The 26,539-nt window shown below is 43.7% G+C and overlaps 1 long non-coding RNA gene across 1 annotated transcript; it reads left to right on the forward strand.

The window, feature by feature from the left end:
• The first annotated feature begins 1,378 nt into the window (after positions 1-1,378).
• LOC149323247 (uncharacterized) lies at positions 1,379-26,539 on the forward strand. The gene is made up of 4 exons (XR_016280088.1): positions 1,379-1,445; positions 1,903-1,961; positions 6,958-7,053; positions 26,127-26,539. It is a non-coding gene; the product is annotated as an uncharacterized LOC149323247 (long non-coding RNA).

Genomic DNA, 26,539 nt, shown 5'->3' on the forward strand with positions numbered 1-26,539 from the left:
TTGATCTTTTTGTCTTGTGTGGTGTGTTTTTTTTGGTGGACCTCGCTCCAATTGAATTGTCAAATGCAGAATCTGCAAGGCAAATGCAGAATTTGTTGGACTTTACATTCATGCCAGAGTTCCACTTACAACAGAAATCACTTGCAGCTGCCCTTTCCTACTCTGTCTCCTCTTCTTGAATGTTCAAATGTTTGGTCATTTGTTCTGAGAAAGCTTCTATACACATTTTAACTTTAACTTGGAGGTCTAGAGCAGACCTGCAGAGTCATGTCACTGTTGTTTCCTCCTTCTGTAATTTTATGCAAAGGCTTAAAAAACCCAACTTACTTCTTCCATTTTCAAGTCTATTATAGAATAAAGTCGGGTATTATTGCCAGGAAAATGCCACTGATGCCACTACCTGACTGTATCACGTCTAAAACCCAGCTAGATACCGTGCTCAGCTGGCCAATTTGCGAAGTTGGGAGCTTCTTTATCCCATAATAGACTTGAAAACGGAAGAGGTAAGTTGGATTTTTTAACCATGTGATAAGCTCCTAAGTAAGCATTTTATACAAACTCTATATGATAAAATGGAAGTTACAAACTCTGGAGGGAAGGCAGAGCTGTATAGGTCACTCATGGCCTTCCTCAGAGGCCCTGAAAAGTGTTGTCTTGAGCCCAGTAAGAGAACAAGAACGCCATAGCCATGGCACGAGGTGAAGAAGGAGAGGAAAATGCGAGCTCCAGTTTACTCCTCTGCCTATGGCTGCAAAATGTTTTGAACTAAAAAAGATCAAGGATGGCATTGCTTACTTGTCAGATTTATTTACCAAGTTTAATTAAGTTAATTTGCAACTGCAAGGAAACAAAGTTAACCTTATCCAAGTTAAATCAGTCTTCTTCAGATTTCTGTCCAAGTTAGTTATGCATACGTTGTGAATTCTTCCAGTTTCTGAGCCTCTCTGAATTAGAGATGGAGATGTGTATATCAACGATAAGCTTTTAGTTTACTGTGAACACCTGGATGAGCTGCACAAAGACATATCTGATAGATTTCATTTGCTTAAAATGCCAGACTGGGTGATTAATCCATTCCTGGACATTGGCCATGAGGAAACAGGAATGGTGGAGGAAGAACTGATTTTACCCCAAAATGACATTGAGCTGAGGCCAAAATTCAAATAAACACATCAAGATTTTTGGTTAGAAAAAAAAATTCCCACCTGATACTCTGAACCATGGAACAAAGTCAAGGTCTTTATTGCCTTCCCAATATCAGATTTAGTAGAGTAAGGCTTCAATACATTCACCCAGCTTCTTTGAAAGAAAAGAAACAAATTGAAAATCACTATACATGAGACTTCTTATTAGTGCCTTCCAGCCTGATGTTGGAAAACTAATATCCCTGCACTAAGCATATCCATCCCATTAAAACTATGAAGACAATGCTTAACAGATGAAATGTAAGTTTATTTTTTTTCAGACTGATAAAAACATTAAATAAATTGTTTTACAAAGTTAAGTTTTATTTGTGAACTACCTCCATGTGCTTATAATGCTAGATTGGTTGTGCTGAATTTGCAGTAGAACAGTAGATCTAATATCAACAAATAGGTGTGGAAGTGCTAGGGTTATTACCCAAAAGAAAAGAGCGCAGAAGTGCCCCAAGGTTTAGGGATCATTGCTTTAGATCATTTCTTCTTCTAAAAATGGCCATCAACAACTGGCACATTGGTCCGGTGGAAGCAGAAAAATGCATAACTACTCTGACATCAGTAACTACGTATCTCTAAGGGAAGCAGACATAGACCAGAGAGAGGCAGGTAGAGTTTCCTGATGTTTCCCCCCTTATGATGTCTGATCTGTTGCCACAAATTTTATCAGTGCTGACTTAATTTCCACTTTGCCTCTTCTCCTCAGCAGTCTCTGTCTCAGTCGTGAAGCTGAACCACCAGACCCTATCCTTCTCTCACAGTCAGGTAATTTCATTAATACATTATCTCCACCTGAGACAATATTTGATAGTGATTCCAAGGAGTCAGCTCCCATACAAAGCCAACAGGACTCCATTTTGAAAGTGCTCTCATGTTCTTTGGGAGCACATTGTCAATGGGGCTGATGCTGCTCTGTGTAGAGCCTGTGTTGTGCTTCAGAAACAAATTCACCAGTGTCATGCTTCAGAAGCAAATGTGACTACTTTTGCTGCTTTCTGGAGGTGAGATACACATCCCCAACCCTCTCCACCCTACCTACTTCAGTTGCAGAAATGCAGAATATAATGATCCAGCAATAATAGCAATCTAGAAGGACAAGGAAGGACATCTACACAAGAACTGAGATACTCCCTTAGTTTAGAAGCAAACCTTCTTGAACCAAAATGGTAGTGGGCATAAACAGCAGAGCTAGAGACCAGTGTGGGTGTCTTTGTGCATTCTGAGCAGATTGGGAAAAGTGACCTTTTTGGATGATAACTCTCAGAAATCTCTGACAGCATGGCCACTGCTTGGGGATTCTGGGGGCTGTAATCTTTAAAAGGTCACTTCTCCAACCACAAATTCTCAGCAATATGCTTATAAATTCTCTGAGCATATGCTCATAAATTAGTTAGTGTCTCAAGTTCACTTTTCCACAGGTACTGACACCATCTTATCCGGAACTTGTTCATGCACTATAGATGGCGAGTTCAGGCTTGTTATCAAATCTCTGCCCTCATACCAACAAAAACATAGCAATTGGCCTTATAACAAGTCTAATTATTTATCTGTCTAAATCACTATAGTTTGCACCACAAGGAGGCAAGGCAAAGTCCTCCAATGTATTAACTGCAACTCCCATAATTGCAACCACTGGATTTGTAGAGTGCGGTGCTAGGGAATTTTAGTTTGAAATATCTGGAGAATACTTCTGCTCCACATTGATTGACAGGAGGTCTCCACGGTTTCACATCATGATCTTTCCTAGTGCCAGGTGGCATTCACATTGCAGAACTAATCCAATTTGACATCATTTTTGCTGCCATGACTCAATGCTATAGAATCCTGGGATTTATAGTTTGTTGTGGAACCAGAGTTCCCTGACAGAGAAGGCTAAAAATCTCGCCAAACTACAAATCCCAGAATTCCATAGCATCAAGCTATGGCAATGAAAGTAGTGTCAACCTGGATTATTTCTGCCATGCGGATGCAGTCCCAGTTGGGAAACAGAAGGGACTGAGCTGGAACCTTTTTGCGTGTAGGGCCTACGCTTTACTCTTAAGCTATGGCTTTTCCTTTAAGAAATATATCTGCATCATACATGTGTTTAAAATATATACTCTTGCCTTTGCACACCATGTTTTCCAGCTCGGCTTGGTTACACTTCTGACAAGGCAAACACATGGCACACCTCTTTAAATCTATTTTTGCATGGCTGGTACAATTAAAAAAAATGAAAATTCTCAACACTTCAGTGAACTTCACTTTCTCCGTACTTAGTACATTCTTTTCTTCTACTTCTTCACTGACAGCATATTAAAAGTGTGTCAGTGTTTGGCTCCAGGCACTTTTATCACATGTAAGACAAAAATGGGGCCACCCAGGGAAGCGTACACAACAGGTGTTCCTCTTCAAAAAGAGACGATAATTAGCCTCAGCTCAGATCAAAACTCAACCAATAGTGCCAAGAGCTACGACGATGATTCTGCTGCTCTAGACACTTATTACTTTGGTAGCAACATCCATATTCAAGTATTTCCCACAAGATGCTACATTTAGCAATGGAAAAAGCTAAGGAAGAGGCATTAAAGCAAGGATGGAAGAACTGGAGAGGAGTCAGTTGCAGTCTAGGGCTATATAGATGTTTCAACCAAAATTTAGTCAAATTGATCTAGTAATTCAAGGGGTAGCAGCTTTATTTATTTATTTATTGGAGTTAATCTCGTCTTTCTCCCAAAATAGGACTCAAGGCAGTGTAAAATAATTTTTAAAATATAGAACTAAAACATTAATTACAAAATTAAAATAATAACTGGCATGGCGTAGTGGTTTGAATGTTGGATTATGATTCTGGAGACCAGGGTTTGATTCTTAGCTTGGCCATTAAATCCGCTGGGTGACCATGGGCAAGTCACGCGCTCTCAGCCTCAGGGGAAGGCAATGGCAAATCTCCCCCTGAAAACCCAAAACTTGCCAGGAAAACCCCATGATAGGGTCACCTTAGAGTTGCCATAAGTCAGAAACAACCTGAAGGCACATAACAACAAGAATATTAAAACATAACAGTTAAAAACACAGCATAGTTAAAACCATATTTTTTTAAAAAAAGTTTAAAAAATTAAAGCATTTAAAGCAGCCCACAAGTTACACATACATTACGAAAGTAAAACTGACACACCAAAAGTTTGCCTAAATAAAAATGTCTTCAGCTGCTGGTGAATAGAGAGCAGAGAAGGGGAGTTCCACAGTCTGGGAGCAGCTATGGAAAAAGGACTGAGAAAAAGCCCTTCCCTGCCAATCTTAACACTTGGACTGGATTGTATAAGGAGATATGGTCCTTCAGATAGTCTGGACCCAAGCCGTTTAGGGCTTTAAAGGTCATAATCAGCACCTTGAATTCTGCCCAGAAATGGACTGGTCACCAGTACAGTTGTTTCACAGAATCACTGATCTCTGTAGCCAGCCACAGTCAAGAGCCCACAGCATTTTGGATCTGCTGAAGTTTCCAAACATTTTCCAAAGGCAGCCCTATGTAGAGTGCATTACTGTAGTCCAAATGGGATGTAATCAAAGCATGTGTCACCGAAGCCAGATCCGACTTCTCAGGGAACAGGAGCAGCTGGCCCACTAGTTTTAACTGTGAAAATGCGCTCCTGGCCACAGACAAACCTGGGCATCCAGGCTTGGATCCAAATCCAGGAGCACACCCAAGCTGCAAACCTGATATTTTCATGAAATTGTTACCCACGGAATCATTTCACTCATTCGTCGGCATGTTTAATTGTAAGTAAGCCCCACTGTATTCAGTGGGACCCATTTCACAGCATAACATGCACTGAACCGTAGTGTTACTCCCTGATCCTCACCTCTCCCTCCACCACATAAGAACAACGAATGCCTTTTAAACCTTCAAGATGACACCTCAATAGAGTGTAGCTGGGGTTCTGCAAGAGATATTTTTTAACAGAAAAGAAAAAAAATGCAAATGTTTCAAATGTCCCTCTCCCACTAATATTTCACATTTTTAAATGTGATTGCATGGATTGACATACTATCACTCTATCTTTTAACAAGCCCGCTTCAATCACTGTCCTTTCTCTGATGATGTAATTTTCCTCTTCTTGAATAAAATGAGCATCTGGAGAAATGAGCACCCACTCTGTAAAAGAGTACAGTATTTCACTGTGGGTAAGCAACTGCTGTCTATTATAAAACCAATCCCTCATAAGGACCAAAGGAGGCAGCCATCAATCATAGTGGCAGCCATTTTTGTATCTGGACTAATTCAAAATACTACCATCATAAATAATGGCTGTCTACACTGAATTTGCCCAAATTCAAGAAACACCTTGGAACACAGCTTTCAGAAGGAAAAACAAATGATGACCAATCCAACTCTGCCATGGGATTTCACTTCACCCCTAAAGTGGATAAAACAAGGGAGGTGACTTTGAGGTCAAGTGGCTGAGAACTAGGTCTTACAATCTCAGCAAAGCCCTATAACAAGAGAACACTATCCCATGCATTTATTAGTTGGCAGAATAGTGCTGCCCCATCTTTTCATTTTTGTGAATTCTCCATATAAATTCATGTTGAAGTTTTATGCTGTGGTTGCTGCTGTGTGCCTCCAAGTCCCTTTTGACTTATGGTGACCCTATCATAGGGTTTTCTTGGCAAGTTTCTTCAGAGGGGTTTGCTATCCTCTGAGGCTGAAAGAGTGTGACTGCTCAAGGTCACCCAGTGGGTTTTTATGCTTGAGAGAGGAATCGAACCTTGATCTCCAGAGTCACAGTCCAATGCTCAAACCACTATGCCACATTGGCTCTCAGTCTTAAGTACAATTCATATTAAATGTACCAGAAAAGGAGCAGGAATCCTGTGGCCCTACAAGTGTTGGACTGCAAATCCCAGCAGTCAAGCCAGCAGAGCCAACAGTGAGGAATTCAGGAAGCTGCAGTCCAACATCATCTAGAGGGGCCACATGAATCCTTTACTGGCAGTAGGGAAGAAGACCTATACTGGAACTTGCTTCTGAATAAACATGTGTAGTGTGAAGTTGAAGGCTTTCATGGCTGGCATCCATAGTTTTTTTGTGGGTCCTGGCGTTTCTCCAGAGGCTGGCAAAATGTCAGGAACAAACTCTTCTAGAACATGGCCACACAGCCCAAAAAACCCACAAAAATCTAAACATGTATAGGATTTTCAGAGACTGTTTGGAGTGAAGAAATGATTGAGATTGCTATCTCCCCACTAAAATATGAATGGATCATAGGAAAAACAAGTAAGGTCTCATAGTACCTTTACTGTTGAAAAATAATGGAAAATCAGCTGTTTTGATCATTCATTTCTTTGAATAATGACTGAATGCATAACTATCTTTAGGAGCTGTTATCTCCAGTCCCACCAGGTAGCAAGGACTACTCTCTTTCCAAGCCTTGTGTAAGGGAGCCAGTCCCCAATCTCGGTGAGGTGTGAATCCATTCTGTGAGTCAGTCCATACTTTACCAAGACCATTCAAAGTATTGGAACCCCCCTCCCAAGCCAAATTTAGCACTTTGGATAGCTCACTTTAGGTGAAGATAAAATACAGAGTGCAATGGAGCCACCAGCCCCTGGGGGAGGGCTTATGGGAGAGAGTAAGGCCAAATAGGGGCCACAGATCTGCCAGTCCTCTCCTCCATGGAATACAGAGTCTCACCTGGAAGACTCGATGAGCTGTAGTTCCTAGAGAGATGGCAAGAGAGGGTCCCCTCTGGAGTAATGACATCTGCTTCACTTCCAGATGGCCTACAAGGGCTCACCAGTTGCTGTTTCTGGACCTGGAGGAGGAGGCAAGACAGTGGAAGAAATCAGAAGAAAGGACAGGTGTCAGGACTAGGTATATAAACCAAGGAATATACTATCACAAGAAATAGTGATGGCCACTAATTTGGGCTGCTTTAAAAGGAAATTACACAAAGGATGCATCTAGTAGAAATAATGCAGTATGATACCACTTTAACTGCCATGGCGCCATCCTACAAAATCCTGGGATTTGTAATTTTATGAGGCACCAGCACACTTGGACAGAGAAGGCTAAAGTCATTGTAAAACTAAAATCCTAGGATTCCATGGGATGGAACTACGGCACTTAAAGTGGTGTTAAATTGTATTATTTCTACAGTGTAGATGCACCCAAAGGCAAGGTAGATAGGGCTATCAATCTTACTGGTCATGATGGCTGCAAATGGCCCTGTCTAAAAGAGTCAGTAGCCTCTGGAAACATCAGCAGGAGGATACTGTTGAGCTGCCCAGAGGTACCTGACCGTACTCATGAAATTGTTATCTGTTTGTTTCATAATTTAGTAGATCAGGTATGTATCAGGACTCAGGATGATAAAGTGTGTGGAATGAATATAGCTGCCACCTATTTATGGCTTTTTCCTGTGTCTTGATAGCTCCATAAACATAAATTTAACAGATGGCTAACTCTTCTATTTAAGTCTATTAGCTGGGGGGGGGGGAGCATTATTTGCTAATTTTCTGCATGGTTGTAGCTGTTAAAAATAACAGGAGCTCTGGCAGGAAAAAAATTGGCAACACCTGCATGTAAGGTTGCCAGGTGAAAAAAAGGACAGCACTCCTGTACTTTTAATGGTTGTGAGAAAGTGATAATTTCAGCAGATGGACAAAATTCTCCCTTCTATCTAACTATTAAAGGTACAAAATCAACTAAAGAAGTAGACTGAAGTCTACGAGAGCTCATGCTGTCAATTTCTTTATTTAAGTTAGTCTCAAATGTGCTACAAGATCTCCCTACATACTGATTATACAGACTAACACAGCTATATCTTTTTATTAAAGGTACAGGAACCCTGTTTGGTATTTCACTCAGAAACCCAACCTAGTTGAGTCTATAGTGGCATGTCTTCTTTCGTTTATAAAAAAATTGTATTTTTTTCTTTTATTGTTCATCTGTTACAAAAAAAAAGATTGCCAACTGATCTGAAATAATAACCTAGTCAGTTCTTTGACAGCAGTGCAGGTTAAAGAAATTGCAAGGTAAAGCTTTTAGTGATGTGGATAATAGAAAGCATCATGATTTGCCCATATCACCATATCAAGCAGATATTAAAAGCACAACTAGATTGGGATTGAGAAAGTTGGCAATCCACCTTACAACAGTGCTAGAATGAAGCAGGAGAAGGAAAGTGGGGCTGAACTATTCTGAAAGCCCACGTTCACAGATGAAGCTTTACTGACAAAGAACACAAAGCTTCATCTTCTAAAGACATCATCAAATGTTTTTTATTTGTTTTGTTGTCTCCACCTCAATATCTCCAGCTATTTTTTTTGTACATATCAGATCTGACATTTCTGTGGCCTCCGCAGCCTTAGCCATTGTTCTTTCAGGTATGACACTTAAAGCGCATCAAAACTGCAAGTAGATCTGCTGCCAAGTCTCACAATATTTATTTTCTCTGACTTGCATGAATTCATGAGTCCGAGGGAGGAGGGGAAAAAATAATGCAAGGCACGTCCTGCATTCTGCTTAAGATGCATGAGTCAGAGTTCTCTGTGAGGATTCAGAAAGAGGAAAAATGGAGCAAATATCTAAATGTGACAACATCATAGTCCACGTTTGACTTTATTGTTGCTTTGGGTGTCTCTGCATATTATTTCTCCCATCCCCTTTCCCTAGTGCAAAGGCAACGGAGATAGTCAACATTTGCTTTGCTGGAGCAGAAAACATGCTCCGCTGCTTGCAGAACAGTCAACATCAAGGAGATGAGGGTGTGTTTGTTTTCCTCCCAAAAGATATTCAGTGTTTGTCACTTGAAGGGCCTGTAGAACAGATAACAAAAGAAGCACAGGGAACTGAGCTCTACAGTATGTGAGACCGAGGATGCTCATGCTGTCCGAAGTACAGCCGGCCCTGAATATCCACAGATTCAACCATCCATCATGAAAATATTCCAAAAAGATATATTCCAAAAAGCAAACCTTGAATTTGCTATTTTATATAAGGGATACCATTTCAATATACCATTATATTTAATGGGAATTGAGCATTCACAGATTTTGGTATCCACAGGGGGTCCAGGAACCAAACCCCAGTGGATACTAAGGGCCCACTGTACCAGAATCATGCTGGAATCATGCAGTCAGTCCTCTGAATGTTGTCACCTAACTGCAATCTTCGTCCCTGGTTATGAGAGATGGGGCTGATGGGCGCTGTAGTCAGTAACACCTGGAGGCGACTATGATTCCCATCTCTGCTCTAATGGGTGATATCAGTTTGGGATCAGTCACTCTGGATATTTCAGTCCATATTTAAAATATGGAGGTGTGGTAAGAAGTTAAGAAACCTACATTCTCTGACTCCTCCGAATGTTACGCAAACCACAACTAGCCCAGCTTTCTAAATAGTTTGAATATTGGGTCTGGACTTGGGAGATGTAGATTCTAATTCCCACAGAATCATAAAAAATATATAACTCGGGTCAGTTATGCTCTAAAAAGTGTCTTACCTCCCAGGTTGTTATGAGGATAAAGCGACAAAGAGAGCTATGAACTCTACCTTGAGCTCTTTGGAGAAAAAAGCTGGAGTGGACATATAACTAAGCAATAAATAAATAAATAAATAAATAAAGTAACTAAGGGGGCATCATAAAGCCATGTCCTCCTCTGCAGATCCCCTTCTGAATCTAAGCACTGGCTTATTTCTGCATATACCCATGCAGCAGAATGAGGCAGTGAAATTCAGGACCAGAGATAATATAGTGAACCCTTCAATTCTGACTAAATCATAACATTTTAGAGTTGGAAGGTACCCCAGAAGTCATCTAATCCAGTCCTACTGGTATAGGAAATCCATAGGATCTCTAATAGCCACTAATCTCTCTTTAATAACCTTTAACAAAGGGGACTGTCATTGTCCAAGATAACCTACTTCATTGTGTCTTTTCCCCTTCTGTCTGGAAGGTCTTCTTAATGTTTAGTTGAAGCCTCCTTTCACACAATTTGACAAGTTAACCAATTACATTGATTAATCAGCTGTCATGAAAGTTTTAATGAACATCTTAGTCAGAAAGCCATGAACAGAATTGACATAGGGAACTCTGGTTCTAATCAGATCCTAACTAGGTAGATCCAGTGCCACCTAGCGTCTACATTATATAACAATACTATCCATACATTGGCAGATGCCATATTTCAAAGTTATTTTATATCACAGGTGAGAATTGTATGACCCTCAAGATACTATTGAGCTATAATTCCAGTACTTCCATCCATTGGCTTTGCTAGCTAGGGCTACTGAGGGTTGCAGTTCAACATCCACACTTTTAAACATTAGCATAGGAGGGACCAACCTGAATTGGAATTTTTACTTGCATCAAAGGTTTTTTCATTTAATTTTTAGTGTGGGGACTTCAAAAACTGGTATCTCTACCTTTAGCTTCAAGTGGGACAATGCATTTTACCCTCTCCCTCATTTTGTTCTGTTGCATGTGTAGATCTGACCTGAAAGCTGAAGGATGCAATCCTTTAGCCACTTACCTGAGTATGCATATCCGCACTGCAGAAATACTCCAGTTTGACACCATTTTAACTGCCATGGCTCAGTGCTATAGAATTCTGGGAATTGTAGTTTGTTGTGGCATACTTGTTGTATCATAACCTGTAAGAGAGGTTGCTGATGGATGGATGGAAGGATAAGATATAGACAGCTGGTGGCTTCCATGTCAGTGGTGCTATGAATCCACTCCATATTCTAGTTTGAATTTTAAGGAGCTATCCAAGATGCTGAGTCCTATTTCCCAAACAGGTTCAGAGACTTGAGTCCAAAATACACTGCAGAAATAATCCAATTTGAGACCACTTTAACTGCCCTGGCTCAATGCTAGGGAATTCTGGAAACTGTAGTTTTGTGAGACATTTAGCCTTCTCTGACAGAGAGCTCTAGTGCCACAATAAACTACAATGCCCAGGATTCCATAGCACTGATCAAGGGCAGTTAAAGCGGTCTCAAACTGGGGTGTGTTTTGGACTCCTGATAGTTCTTCTAAAGTATAATAAAACCTCAGACAGCTTAAGCATTCCACAAACGTGGGTCTCACTAACTGCCCCTATAAAATACAACTCTTCTCCTATGCATATTGAGCACAGATGATTCTTGGGGTACTGAATTTTGGAGTATCACAGGGGGAAAAATATGTCAGTTTTCAGAATCTTAGGCGGGTTACAGACTGCCAAAAAATACGTATGGAATACGTATTAGGGTTAGGAAGGGGCGATGCTTCCGCACCCCCCTAACCCTAGTACGTATTCCATACGTACAACATGGCGGCGCCCCTTCCACATGGGGGCCGCCATGTTTACGTATCGGACGCATAGCGTCCAGACGTGTCGCGGTGCCTATGACGTCACGAATGCGCCAGCGGCGCCTCGCAACATCACAGAGGCACCGCAAGAAGGAGCTCCATTTTGGAGCTCCTTTTTTGCTCCGCGTGGGAGCCGCGCGGTGTGGCTGCTGCGGCTCCCGCACGGAGCAAACAGCGGCGGCAGCAGACCGCCTCAAAGCGGCGGTCTATAACCCGCCTTAATAACCAAATTACCGTTGTGCAATCTATTTGTGCCAAAGCTTGAGTTATTGCTGATTTTTACAAAATATCTAATCTGGACTAATTCCAGAACAAAGACCTCAAACTATTACCAATGTTCCCATTAGAATGTGAAATAGGAATGTTTCCAATAGGAATGAGAGACTATTTATTTTTATTAATGACTAGCCTAAATTGATGTCTATGCCATAGGACAGGTTCCTTGGGTTCTGTCTACAACAACAATTACAATTCCTCCAGAGTGTCCATTTGATCCCAGAAAATAGCTCAACTGATCCAATTACGTGGCTTTCCAACAAATTATCATTCAGAATCTAAAATGTCAGATGCTCAACTGGAACTTAAAAATAAATTCAGGGATAGTTGTTGTGCAGTGTGATTTATCTTCAATGGCCAATATTAACTGAGTTCCCTAACGAATAATGATAGCTTCATCACAGCCAGAAAAAGAAATGTAAATTTGTCCATGTTTGTGTTGAGAAATAAGTTCATTTTGTGAAGACACCAATAATCGCTTTCTGCTGCATTCGGTGAACACTTTCAGTTTAATGTCACTTTCAGTTTAAGCAGCTGTTATGAAAGAAACGTGATCTTTAGTATAATGGACAAAACTTTGCTAACAATCACAAAGAGATCATGCACAGGTAGAATTTTTCCAGATACAATTTTTAGAAGTAGGGATTTACTTCATAAGTGAGTATAACAATTGCTTTTAATCATTCAGTCGCACCCCTCAACATCTCACTGCTATCGTCCATCGACATCTGGTACTTGCCTCACAATCCATCTTGTCACCTCAACATCCACAATAGAATGAGGCACCACTTGAATCATGTAATATTCTGCCTCCACCATTAAATAAGGCCACATCTCCATAATTACATATAAAAATAACTAAAAGTTATAGATACACCACAAACACCACAAAGTTATTTCTCATTGAGTTACTGTTGGAATGTGTCTTGGATATGCCTTACATTTAAACATAATAATAAACCTAGCCACTGGTCATTAGTAACTTCCAAGATCTGCTTTCCAGGTACACAGGGAAAGGTTTATTAAGGCCAACATGGTTTGGAATAAATCCTTCCGTTGCAGTGGTTTACAGACTGTGGGTACTTTCAGATGCAAAGCTCCCACCCTTCCCAGTCAAAATATATTGGATGGTTATTCTGTCTCTCTCTCTCTCCTTAATAGATGTGCTGAGAGGTGTGGGCTTTTTTTTTTTTAAAGGAAGCAATGGCTGGATTTAGCAAACCTCTCCTGTATACCTGGAGTTCCCCTTCCTTTTAATGCCTGCAACTGGAGATGTTCTGCTTTTCACCCTCTGCTTTTCTTTCAAACTTTCCTTCTTTGGGATCCTAAATTTATTAATGGTATTGCACACGGACAGATGCACAACCAGCTGGTCAACAAAACATTTAGGGGATTCTCTGAGAGTACTGCTGTTGAGACTCCTGCTGCCAGTCCAGGACTTTCTCCACAGTTTTTGAGGACAGTCTTCCTGGTCTGTTAGACAAATGAGAGAAAAGCTGCTGCTTCTGATCGAATAAAGGTGCTTCTGCAAATTCTACAAGATTTGGATGGAGCTGGTGACTCTGATTTTAGTGGAGTATTGGCGTCTCTGCTGCTTTTAGCCCAAAATCTAGTGGCACTGAGATTAGTTTGGGCCAATGTTCAACACCTTAGATAGTTTCCCTAAAGTTCACACTGGTACCCATAGTGGATTCACCACTCCATTGCATGTGTGTGCATTAAAAAAAATGTACAGAAACATTGTACTAGCGTGTTTTACAATCACATCTTACACATAGCATTATGCAGTTCTACCCCCCAACTCTGGTGCCCTGGAAAAATTCAATAGACATTCTTTTTCTGTAGGGGATTCAAGGGTATAGACACCGGGAGTGTTGCCTTCCCTAAGACCTGGCAGTTGTTGGTACAAGCCTGCCTCTTGTTCATTTCGTTCAGCTTTGGATCTGGGAAATTTTTAAACCTTGACACTGACCAGGTGTGACTGCATGACCACACAAATCAAGCCCCTGTTCCTTACAGCTCAGGAGGAATGGCCTGTTCTGTTTAACCACCGGCTTGCAAAGCCAACTCCTGGGAATTGAGCTGTCAAGAATCGGAGCCATCTGGACAAAGATCAATGGCAAAGAAAAAGTACCACGACAGCCTCCTTCATGTTAACATATTATTGCAGAATGAGAGGAAAAGAAGCCCTTTGGTCTGAGTGCCACACTGTTCACACTCTTTTAGGTGTGGGTGGTTTGGTGGGTGTGAATGGGAAGGAGGGACGTAAAGTATAGTTACTGACAGGTGTGAATCATGTGGCCATTCAGATGCTGGTATATCTCAGCTCCCAATGTTGTTATTCCCTATGCTGCTTAGGGCTGATGGAAGCTCCAGTCCTACAATTTCTTGAGGGCCACTAGATACCAACTCCTGACACAGGGTGACCAAAAGAGGACTGGGCTCCTGTCACAAATGCAGAGGTGCATGACAAGCTATACTTGCTGAAATCTCCCCCCCCCCCCCCCTTTGCACTAAACTAGATTTCTGCAGGGCCAGCCCAAGACATGTTTGCTGCCTGAGGTGGAATAGCAAAATCACCTTCCCTTCCCTTTAAAGTCCTGAGATATATATATATATATATATATATATATATATATATAGAGAGAGAGAGAGAGAGAGAGGGGGGGGGGGGAGAGGCATCTGCAGGAGAAAAGCCCACAGGCACCTCTTTCTATCTCCCCGATATGGGGAGAAAAGCCCTACAGAACTAATAAATTAATAACAAACAATTTGCTGCCATTTTGTGATCCATGAAATCTGTTGCCTGGGACAGCTGCCTTACCCTCCCGAATGGTAGAGCCAGTGAGGTCCTACAGCAGGTGTAATAATAATAATAATAATAATAAAATTTTTTATTTATATCCCGCCCTTCCAAAAGATCAGGGCGGCTTACAGCATGCAACACGTGCATCAAAATACAAAGTTAAAAACACATACAGCAATCTTAAAATAACAATAAAAATCCCCATTAGCCCAGCCTCATGGCCACGGAAGAGGAGGGAGGCCCACAGGATATTTAATCGGGGAATGCCTGATTGAATAGGAAGGTTTTGAGGTCCTTCCTAAATTGGGCCAGGGTGGAAGATGAGCGGAGCTCCGTGGGCAGCGTATTCCAAAGGGCTGGGGCAGCTGTGGAAAAGGTCCTTCTTGAAGTAGAAGCTAACCTGGCCCCAGGCACCTTCAGCAGTTGCTGCCCAGATGTTCTGAGGGTGCGAGGCGGAATGTACGGAGAGAGGCGGTCCTTCAGGTAACCTGGGCCCAAGCCATTTAGGGCTTTATAGGTAATAACCAACGCCTTATATTGAGCTCGGAAGCGAATGGGCAGCCAGTGAAGATCTTTTAACACAGGTGTTATATGGCTGGTCCTGGAGACACCAGTGACCAGCCGGGCTGCCATGTTCTGTACCATTTGAAGCTTCCGAGTTTGGTATAAGGGTTGCCCCATGTAGAGTACATTGCAGAAGTCCAATCTCGAAGTTACCAGAGCGTGTACTACAGTTTCTAGGTCCCCCTGGGCCAGGTATGGGCGCAGCTGGCGAATCAGCCGAAGCTGATAACAGGTGCTTTTGACCGTCGCATTCACCTGAGCAGTCAGGTGAAGCGACGAGTCAAGGAGCACTCCCAAACTGCGCACGGAGTCCTTCACGGGGAGCGTGACCCCGTTCAGGACAGGTGGAACCACCGCCATTCCTGGACCAGGGGAACCTATCACTAGTACCTCCGTTTTCTCTGGATTCAGTTTGAGTCGGTTTTCCCTCATCCAGCCCATTACTGACTCCAGACAGGCCACGAGAGGAGAGACGCCATCCCCGGTCACTGCATCAGTCGGAGACATAGAGAAAATGATTTGGGTGTCATCAGCGTACTGATAACCCCGCGCCCCATGTCTCCGGATGACCTCTCCCAGCGGTTTCATGTAAATGTTAAATAGCATGGGAGACAGAATGGCTCCTTGAGGGACCCCAGTTTTAAGGGGCCTCTCGCCGGAGCACACGTCTCCCAGCTGCACCATCTGGGACCTCCCAGAGAGGTAGGAGCGGAACCACTGGAGCGCAGTGCCCCCAATTCCCACCTCTGCCAGGCGCCCCAGAAGGATACCATGTAGAGATGAAAGGAAGGAGAAAGCAAGTTGTTAAAAGCTTAACACCAGCTTACTTTCTTTTTCACTTTTCCTCCACGAAGGGGTAAAACTTCACCTGCTATATTTCTGCATAGCAAGCTGCTGTTCATAGGCCCAGCAACAGAATTGGGGGAAAGAGCGTCAATGCTATTAATAGTCTATAAGTTATAAATCTGCTTTCTAATTATAAATTTCAGAGGGAAGGAGGGGATCAACTGAGCTTCAGAGTGCATATTTTCTCCCTTTTGTTGTAATGATAGTCATTTAGAGGCAATCACTGATTTGGGAGGAGGCTCTTTTGGGCCTTTTAGTCCATGCCTTTCTTAGTGCAGGAAATCCAGGGCAAGAGCATGCCCAACAAAGGCCTGCCTGACTTCTGTTCAAAGGCATTAATTTATGGAAGTAACCTCTAATTTTTTTCTTCCCCTCAGCAATGCAAACCAGTCAGAGATCATCCAAGATTTTTATATACATACATACATACATACATTACAAACCAGTCAGAGATCATCCAAAATTATACACACACATAGTGGTACCAACCGCGTGCGTGCGTGCGTGCGTGTGTGTGTATAGCTTAGTGGTGAATTATCATAGGTGGATGTACAAATCTTGGTTGAACAGAGATCAGAGGAAGCTACATGCACATATATAACTTCTCCCTGTCTCATTCTTTCCTTGATAGCACTCTGAAATTAATTTCCAGTATCCCATTACCCACTTTAGCATTACCTTTCCATGGTGGTGGCTTTATGTGCTCCTGTGAGGCAAGAGGCTCTGCCAATGGCAATAGGGCAGTTGGTAGGATCTCTCATGTCAGACAGGCTTTTGCTGAGGAGCCAGACTAAATATGCCAAACAACTAAGGGGCAAAACAGACCACAAACAGCCATTCCTTTTTGAACTGGGAAAAGCTGGCTTTGCCACCCCACTGCAGCAGGAAGCTGGCTTTAAGGTACACTGGCGGTGTGTAAACGCTGCACTTAGGGTTGCCATACCTGAGGACCTCCAAACTTGGAAAATGTAGGACAAAGTTTAAAAATGTAGGATTTTTTTAAAAAAAAAAATTCCTGGTCAGGAAATTGAAAAAAAAGAGGTCCTACATTTTTAAACTTTGTCCTCCTTCCCGGCTTGGGAGGAAGCCTTGGCCTCCTCTCAGGACGGGAAGGGGCGCAGGGGCCACCTGTCATCGCGGCCATCGCCACGGTGGCAAGCAGCCTCCTCCTCCTCCCAGGCCCCAGCGAGGCCTTGGAGGACTCCGCGATCGCAGAGCCGCCTCCAAGGCCTCGCTGGGGCCTGGGAGGGAGTGTCTCCGCGGCCGGAGCTCCGACCGCGGAGAGCGCTCCCAGGCCCCGGCGAGGCCTTGGAGGCCCCCGCGGCATGCGTGGGGGCAGAGGTGGCTGCGGGTGGTGCCGTCCCGGTTTTGGCGCCAAATCGGACAGGGACGGCACCGCCCAAAGAGGGATTGTCCCGCCTACAGGCGGGATATGGCATCCCTAGCTGCACTGCCAGAGCGCCAAGAAGCTGGCCCATGTGTGGGCTGCTGTCCATCTTAAAGCTGGCTTCCAGGCATCTTGGTGGTATGCGTCGTCTGTATGCCATGCCCCGAAGACACCCAGAAGCATTTTTCCCCTATCTGTTTTGCCCCTAACTACAGGGCAGCAGCAGTAGTGAAGGGTGACCCTGGAGGAGGGTCTCTCAAAGACAATGGCAGTGACACTACAGTAAACTTGTTAGTACTGCATAGGAAGTGGTACTGTAAACCCCTTTTGTCTTTTTCCATAAAAATGTCTTTTACCATAAAAGCCCTATGATGAGACAATCCAAAATGAAACAAGAAATAGTGCCAAAAGATTAAATGTTCAAGTCAGATGGCATTCAACAAGCTACCAGGGTAGAGCAGAGGACAACTATGAGCAATGCTGTGGCTAATGATGCAACCGGACTCAAAGTGATAATGTTCAGTAAAATGGAAGGAAGTAGGAGGAAAGGAAGACTGCAGTACAGGTGGATTGACTCAATCAAGGAAGTTATGGCTGCCCTGAATTTGCAACACCTGGGCCGGGCAGTTGAAGAGTGGGGCTCTTGGGGATCTCTCATTTATACGGTTATCATAAGTCCAAGTTGACTGGACAGCAAATGACCATCTTCCATAAACTATATTGTTAAATTTGACCAGGAAATTATAGTTTCCAGACATGGAACAAGACAGGATCCTAAACCCCAGTGTGAACTTTTTTTTTTTTGAGAAAAAAATTAAAAACTTAAACTAGGGCATTTTGCAAGCAGAATTTCCTAGGTCCTCTCCTTGCTATCTTCATTACAGGGACAGAGAATCTGTGGCTGCTTCTGGGTTGCAAATCTCATAATCTCAAACACCACCCACACTGGTTGGGGCTGGTGAGATTTGGAACCTATCAGCATCTGAAGAGCTTCAGATCCCACACCTCTGTGTCATGCAGTGCAAAAGCACCTTCAGATGTTTCATGGCTCTCTGAAACCAACAACTCCCTCCCATTGGTGTTGCCATGCTGGTAAAACATAAGAATGTGTTTCATAATTAACAACAGGCCCACAATGATTTTTTTCCAATATTGTAGCTGTTTTTAAATGCATTTTTGGGCGCTGGATTTGAAAAACACAATAAAAATGTCACATCACACAGACCCCTTTCACAAATTCTGTATTTTTATCAATTCTGCTGTTACTAATGTTTCAGTGTGATTTTTTTTTAGTTCAATAGTCATGGTCACAGATGGAGGACAGAGCAGCTACAGCTTAGCCAAGACATCTATCTCGCCTTCCTTCCACCTTCCTAACCAAAGAGGCCTGAGGGTCAATCCAACCATACCACAAACCCTGTCTCTGCTCCTGTGCAATGCCAGGTCCGTGATGAATAAGTCCCACATCATATATGATCTTCTGGAGGACAAGAACTGTGACCTGGCTTGCATTACCGAGACCTGGCTTAGGCCTGGGGATGAAGCGGTGTGGGCACGGGCCCTTCCTGCTGGGTTCTCGGTTAAGGACCAGACCAGGTTAGGTGGGCGGGGGGGGGGGGAGTTGCTTTGATTTATAAGAACACTCTTCCTCTAACCAGGAACCATGTCCGGCAAACTTCTTTTATCGAGTGCATTTACCTTACCCTGAAGGCCAGAGACAGTCTAGGGATTCTGTTGGTCTACCGGCCACCCCGTGCACTAACGGACTCCCTGGCCGAGCTGACACAACTGGTCTCGGAGCTGCTGTTGGAGTCCCCCAGGCTTCTTGTCCTGGGGGACCTCAACATCCCCTTCGTGGCCAGTCAAAATCCATCTGGTGCGGCTCGGGAGTTCATGGATTCCATGACTGCCATGGGCCTGTCTCAACTGGTCTTGGGGCCGACGCATCCTGCGGGTAATACACTCGATATGGTCTTTTGCACGGACATGGAAAGTCCGTGGGCGGAGGTAACTAATATTTCCGCCCTGTCATGGACGGACCATTTCCTGGTGGAGGCAAAAATCAAGGCTTCTACCCAGTTCCCTCCCGGGGGTGGTGGACCTATTAGAATGGTCCACCCTCGAAGGCTGATGGAACCCAAAAGGTTCCAAGAAGCCCTAGAGGGGTTTATGGTTGGATGTGACGGCGATTCTGTTGATGCCCTGACTACCATCTGGGACACTGATCTCTCCAGGGCTATACACAGTATCACTCCCAAGCGTCCTCTCAGGCCTGCTTCCAAAAAACAGCCCTGGTATACGGAAGATCTCCGGGCAAGGAAGCGGGTCCTGCGACGACTAGAGCGCAAGTGGCGAAGCCATCATCTCTTAACCGACAAGGCTCTCCTAGTCTCTCTTTTAGATGACTATGGAGAGGCGATAGACGCAGCAAAGAATTCGTTCTATGCTGCGCGTATCGCATCCGCGGAGTCACGTCCAGCAGAGCTGTTCAGAGTAGTGAGGGAGCTTACGCAGCCTTCCCCCTCTCTGAACCCTATTTTGGAACCATCCAAGGCCTGCTGTGACCAATTCAACAACTTCTTCGTGGACAAAACCTCTCGGATAAGGGCTGGTCTCGACGCCATTATTGGGTCAGAATCCGGAGTAGAGGCCTCCAGAGCTTCCGTGGACTCTATTGTACTGGATCAATTTGAGCCTGTAAGTACCGAGGATGTGGACAAGATCCTTAGAAGCGTTAGGAAGACAACCTGCTCACTCGATCCCTGTCCCTCATGGCTAGCGGCTCAGGGGGGAGTAGGTGTAACGTCTTTGTTGCACCAGATTATTAATACATCATTCAGGGATGGGCAGTTTCCAACCAGCTTGAAATTGGCCACAGTAAAACCGCTGATCAAAAAGCCCTCCCTTGACCCCCTGTTGCATAGTAATTACCGGCCTGTTTCGCTATTGCCATTTTTAGGGAAGGTGATCGAGAAAGCGGTTGCACTCCAGCTTCAATCGATCTTGGATGATACTGATTATCTAGACCCATTTCAAACTGGGTTCCGGGCGGGCTATGGAGTTGAGACTGCCATGGTCGCCCTGGTCGATGATCTCCGTCTGGGCATAGACAGGGGTAGCGTGTCCCTGTTGGTGCTCTTGGACATCTCAGCGGCTTTCGATACCATTGACCATGGTATCCTTCTGGAGCGCCTGAGAGTGTTAGGAATCGGGGGCACTGCGCTCCAGTGGTTCCGATCCTACCTCTCAGGAAGGTTCCAGATGGTGCAGCTGGGAGACATGTGCTCTGATAAGAGGGCACTTACATCTGGTGTCCCTCAAGGAGCCATTCTGTCTCCCATGCTATTTAACATTTACATGAAACCGCTGGGAGAGATCATCCGGAGGCACGGGGCGCGGTGTTATCAGTACGCTGATGACACCCAAATAGTCTTCTCTGTGTCTCCGACTGATGCAGTGACCAGGGATGGCATCTCTCCTCTAGATGCCTGTCTGGAGTCAGTAATGGGCTGGATGAGGGAAAACAGACTCAGGATGAATCCAGAGAAAACGGAAGTACTTGTGATAGGTTCCCCAGGTCCAGGTTTGGAGGTTTGTCCACCTGTCCTTGACGGGGTCACGCTTCCCCTGAAGGACTCTGTTTGCAGTCTGGGGGTGCTCTTGGACTCGTCGCTCCACCTTACATCTCAGGTGGATGCGACGGTCAGGAGTACCTGCTATCAGCTTCGGTTGATACGCCAGCTGCGACCCTACCTGGGCCGGGGGGACCTTGAAACTGTAGTACATGCTCTGGTAACCTCTCGTTTGGATTTCTGCAACGTGCTCTACATGGGGCAACCCTTGTACCATACCCGGAAGCTTCAGTTGGTTCAGAACATGGCAGCAAGGCTGGTCACTGGATCTTCCAGGGCTAGCCACATAACACCGGTACTTGAAGATCTCCATTGGCTGCCTATTCGCTTCCGGGCGCAATACAAGGTGTTGGTTGTTACCTATAAAGCCCTAAATGGCTTGGGCCCAGGGTACTTAGAGGACCGCCTCTCTCCATATAATCCGCCCCGCACTCTCAGATCTGGGGATAAACATCTATTAAAAGTTCCAGATGTGAGACGAGCTGTCACCACGCAAAGGGCCTTCTCAATAGCGGCCCCTAAGCTCTGGAACTTGATCCCCAACGAGCTCCGCTCGACCCCCTCCCTAGCCCAATTTAAAAAAGGGCTGAAAACGTATTTGTTCAAACAGGCTTACCCTCAATAGCCCTATTATGTTCCCCTCCCCCATTGCTAGTTTGGATGCTTGTAAATGCTATTGTGTATTGCTGTTTTTAACCTGATATTGTAATTGTTTTTATTGTATTTTATCTGTTATTGTATTTTATTTGTTATTGGGATGATATATCCCATTATTGTATGCCGCCTTGATCCCTGGAAAGGCGGGATAGAAATAAAACTTTTATTATTTTATTTTTATTGTCTAATAAGGTTCGGCCATAGATGTGTCTATTCTGCTTTAATTCCACTTTTTAGACATGTATGATAATGTCTGATAATGTCAGGGACCACTTATTCTCACAATGGCAGAAGCAGAGCTGGAGAACATTATTTTTGAAGTACAGTTCCCAGAATCTTCCAGCCAGTCCAAAAATAAATCCCCCCTGTTCTGAGCTATAATGGAGGTAGCCAGCCATTGCTCTATTTTCCTGTCATATGCATGAAGAGCAATGGAGTCTGTTGGCTGTGAGATTTTGGCATATTGATGATAGCTCCAGACCATAATGGTTCAGCAGAAGGACATGCTACGCACCTTGGTTCTTAGGCCGCAGGGGCTGAGAGAAATCTTGCTTTGTGAGATCTCAGCTGACATTGAATTGTTCTGGCAAACGTAGTGTTGCTGTTCGGTAAATCAGTAGCAGGCGGGAGCTGCAATATTTATAACCCTCTTTTGGCTTCCAAACACTTATTGAAAGGCTCTTATTTAAGGTCCTCATAAATTTTAAGAGATCTGCGGAAAATTCCATTAGGCAGTTCTCACCTTGTTCATCTCATGGGGGAACACCTGTATTTATGTCAAAATGTATATTTAGGGTGTTTTTTTTCTTCAGACTATCATACTTTAAAAAATATATGTTATTTTTGTTAACTGGTTTGACGTCGATGTTTAAGCACCTGATGTCAATGTTTAAGGAGCTGAAAATGTAAGAAACATCTGAGATGCTCTACATATGGAGTTTAGACTCATTCCTGATTATAGCTGTGCTTCATGTCAGAACCAGAGAACGGGAAAGTTGTCATACTACAATTCCCAGAATTCAGCTCCCATTGGCCATGCTGGTTGAGGGATTTTGGAAGTTAACGTAAAAAAAGTAATGTTCCCAAGCTTCAGCCAGAAATGTGTGTCTCCTGCAATGAAATGTTGCCACATTTGAAATTGGCTCAGCTCCTGAGCCTTAAATAAGAGCTTGACAGAAAAATGTTAGGAGCTGGCATTTCTCCTACTACTGAATCATCATGATAGGAAATGCTTTGCCTGCTAAATCTCTGTTCTAAATTTCCTCTCTGTTCTAAATTTCCTCGGTGTAACAAATGTGTGTTCATACTGTTTCTGTGAATTAGTCTTTTCAGCATCATTACACCCCAGCAACATTCATTAGTATAACTGGAGTAACTTTCTAAGAAGGAACTGCCTCTGAATATTCCTATGAAATTCACGGCGTTGCCATAAGTCAACAGGCGACTTGTACATACATATACACACACACCTTCCTAAGCCTGCCCATTTTAAAGGAAAGAACAATGGTGGCCTCTGAAGTGAGAAAGAGCAGAATTGCCAACATCTGAAATTTACCTCAATCACTGTGCCTTTAATAGCTGTTTGGCTGGCAGGCATTAAAAGGTGTCCCGCTGACCTCTGTGGCATTTTGCACACACTGGAGTTTCCGAACAGTTTCCAAAGGCAGTCCCACATAAAGTGCGTTACAGTATTCAAAATGGGATGTAATCAAGGCATGTGTCACTGTAGCCAGATCTTATGTCTCAAGAAAAGGGCACAGCTGGCGCACTAGTTTTAAGTGTGTGAATGCATCCAGGCTCAGAGTTGAATCCAGGAGCACACCAAAGCTGCGAACCTGAGATTTCAGGGGGAATGTAACCCCATTCAGCACAAGCAATATCCCTATTCCCTGATCTCCTTCCGACTGACCAGGAGCATCTCTGTCTTGTCTGGATTAAGCTTCCATTTGTTTGCCCTCATCCAGTCCATTACTGACCACTAGTTCAGTAAAGAGACAGCTTCCTTGGAATCAGATGGAAAGGAAGAGTTGGCTGTCATTCGCATACTGGTGACACCACACCTTAAATCTTTGGATGATCTCTCCCAATGGTTTAATGTAGATGTTAAATAACATGGGGGACAAAACAGAACCTTCTACCTTCTGGGTCTGTCCCACCAGGAAAGACTAGAACCACTGCATAGCAGTGCCTGCAAGTCCCATCCCAGAAAGGTGGCTCTGAAGGATACTATAGTTGTATCAAAAGCCACTGAGAGGTACAGCAGGACCAACAGGGACACATTCCCTCTGTCCAATTCCCTGTGAAGGTCATCCATCAAGGCCACTAAAGCTGTTTCTGTCTCATAGCCAGGTCTGAAGCCAGACTGAAATGGATCTAGATAATCTGTGTCATCCAGAAACTCCTGGAGCCGGGAGGCCACCACTCACTCCAGAACCTTGTCCAAGAATGGAATATTAGACATTGGTCAATAGTTATTCAGAGTGGAGGGATCCATTGAGGTCTTTTTCAATAACACCATCACCACAGCCTTCTATAAGCAGGATGGAAACCTCCTTGCTGCAATGAGGCATTCATCACATCACATTACAGGAGTATTCCAGGTTCTTTTTGCTCTGGTTTTTAGCCCCAGAGCACGGCTTTGGTCCAGTTTCCACCCACTTTGGAGGTATGCATCATCTAAGGAGCTCAGCTTACCACTATTCAGTCTAAAGCTTAATTCAGGCAGCATCCTGATCTTACCAGAAGGCTTTTTGCCACCAAATTTTCTGCCTAAATACAGCCCGGGTCCATCCCCGCTTCCAGGAGCACTCTGCCAACCATTTTCTTAAATAAAAAAACTCCTGGATCCAAAAAGAGCCATGCAATAAAAAGTGTGCCAACATCTAGCAATTAAGACATCATAATGAGGCACTGCACTGTATATGAATCTGCTTACTGCCATGTAACACACATACTGCATTAAAATTATGAGATGAAACAAATGGGCAAAATAAAGCAGTTTCCAGCCACTTTGAAGGTAGGGCTTTTAGACAACACATGCTTTGAAGGCAGCTGGAAACTGGACTAAAGCTGCACTCTAGGGCTAAAAACCAGAGCAAAAAGAAGCCGGGATAGTCCAACTCAAGATGGAAAATGTGCATCCTTGTGCCCACATATAAACACCCCAATGCAAGTGTGAGGCTGCAGCAAAGCAAAGCAATGATAGTGTGACAACTCCAATGGATGTAATTACAATATACACAAACCAGACAGTCCAACAGGTGGGACATGGGGTGAAGGTGGGTGACAGGGACATGTATGGGGAGGGGCTCCATGTTTTTATGTTTTACCAATGTATCACTCACTGATGCATTTATGCCCTGAACAGGCGGTGCATCATATATGCAATTGTGTGGCTGATCAAAGGGGAGGCCATGCAATGGGATGGCATGTGGGCTAATGTGGAAGGCACTTGGAGGTCACAGGCAGAGTGTTCATGCAACAGTGCAGATGTATAATGGGAAGGCAACAAAAACAATATATTTTTTAATTATTTCTATGTCACCTTTCTTTCAAAAAAGGGACCCCATTAACCAATGGCATGGCTTGACTTTGAATTGTGCAGTTAGGCAATGTGTATTCAGCCCGCCTTAGGAGTGGGCTGCGTGGGCAATCAGCTTTCATCCCACTTTTGGAGAAAGCAGGATTGAGCCGCTTTTTCCTCTGGCCCTATGAGAGAGAGAAAAAAGAGATGCATCAATATTGTATAGAATTTCTCTACTCCTTTCCACAATGGTGGGCGAACTGCAGCCTGGGCATTGGTCTAATTCCAAAAGCCTTTTGCAAGTGATTGGTTCCATTCTTCCACAGGAACCAGGAGTTCTTATCTACTGTACAGCAGCAATATTTATGAGTTGTTCTTTTCATTAGCAGGACAATCCAATGGCTCAGGCCAACATAGCTCCCAACTGAGTGACATTTATGCCAGTGCCAGAATAATTCCTATTGCCTCATTGTATTGTCTTGTCAAAAAAAAAAAAAGTAGGGGAAGAAAGGTTACCTTTCCAAAACCGGGCTTCTCCTTTTTTTCCTACTCCCCAGTCAGTGCAGCCGCCAGTCATGCTTGCCTAGGTGAGTCAGAGAGTTGTTGTCCAAAAAAGTAACTTGTTCAGTATCAGGTTCTAAGATACTTTCCCCCAACTTTCCCAGATACCATGTCAAGAATATTGTGTACTTGAATATTTTGAATTCTAAAAGTTGTGCTGGGGAAAAAAAAGTTGGAGGTTGATGGGCTGTGATTGTTTCATAGAGGAAAAAGAAACCCAGAGCAACAAAACAGATATATGTAGGTCAGCCAAAAATATGTTTGTAGCCTGATAAAAACTAGTTCTTTTCCAACCCCTTCTCTCTTTTCTTCCTCCCCCCGCCCCTGCTGTTCAGGAGATAAAGACTGACACTAAGACAGACCAGAAGAGACAGGTATTGAAAAGTGAAGCGAATGAATGTGACTCTTCCAACAAAGCCTTTGAATTAGCAGCAGATGAAAAGTAAACGGCATTAATTCCAGCGCTAAAGCATCCCTGCGATGTTTATCGATGTAAAGGAGTCAGTGTCACAGAAGGCAACTGAGTGGAACAGTGATCCAGACTACTGGACTGCAGATTCATTTTGGGAGGGAAAGCATTCGTACAAAAGACTTGGTGATAATGAAAAAAGAATAAAACAAGGATCCAGTGAAGATGATTTTCTGGGCATTCTGTGGGGCAAAATTAAATGGAATTTCGTTAAAAATTTATCTTTGTCCCCTCTGACGCTGAACTAATCCCACCGCAGTCCCTGGGTGTTTAGCTGTG

Source organism: Sceloporus occidentalis, unplaced genomic scaffold (assembly GCF_023333645.1).
Source record: "Sceloporus occidentalis isolate IW3139 unplaced genomic scaffold, rSceOcc1.0.p SCAF_1, whole genome shotgun sequence".
NCBI classification, from domain to species: domain Eukaryota; kingdom Metazoa; phylum Chordata; class Lepidosauria; order Squamata; family Phrynosomatidae; genus Sceloporus; species Sceloporus occidentalis.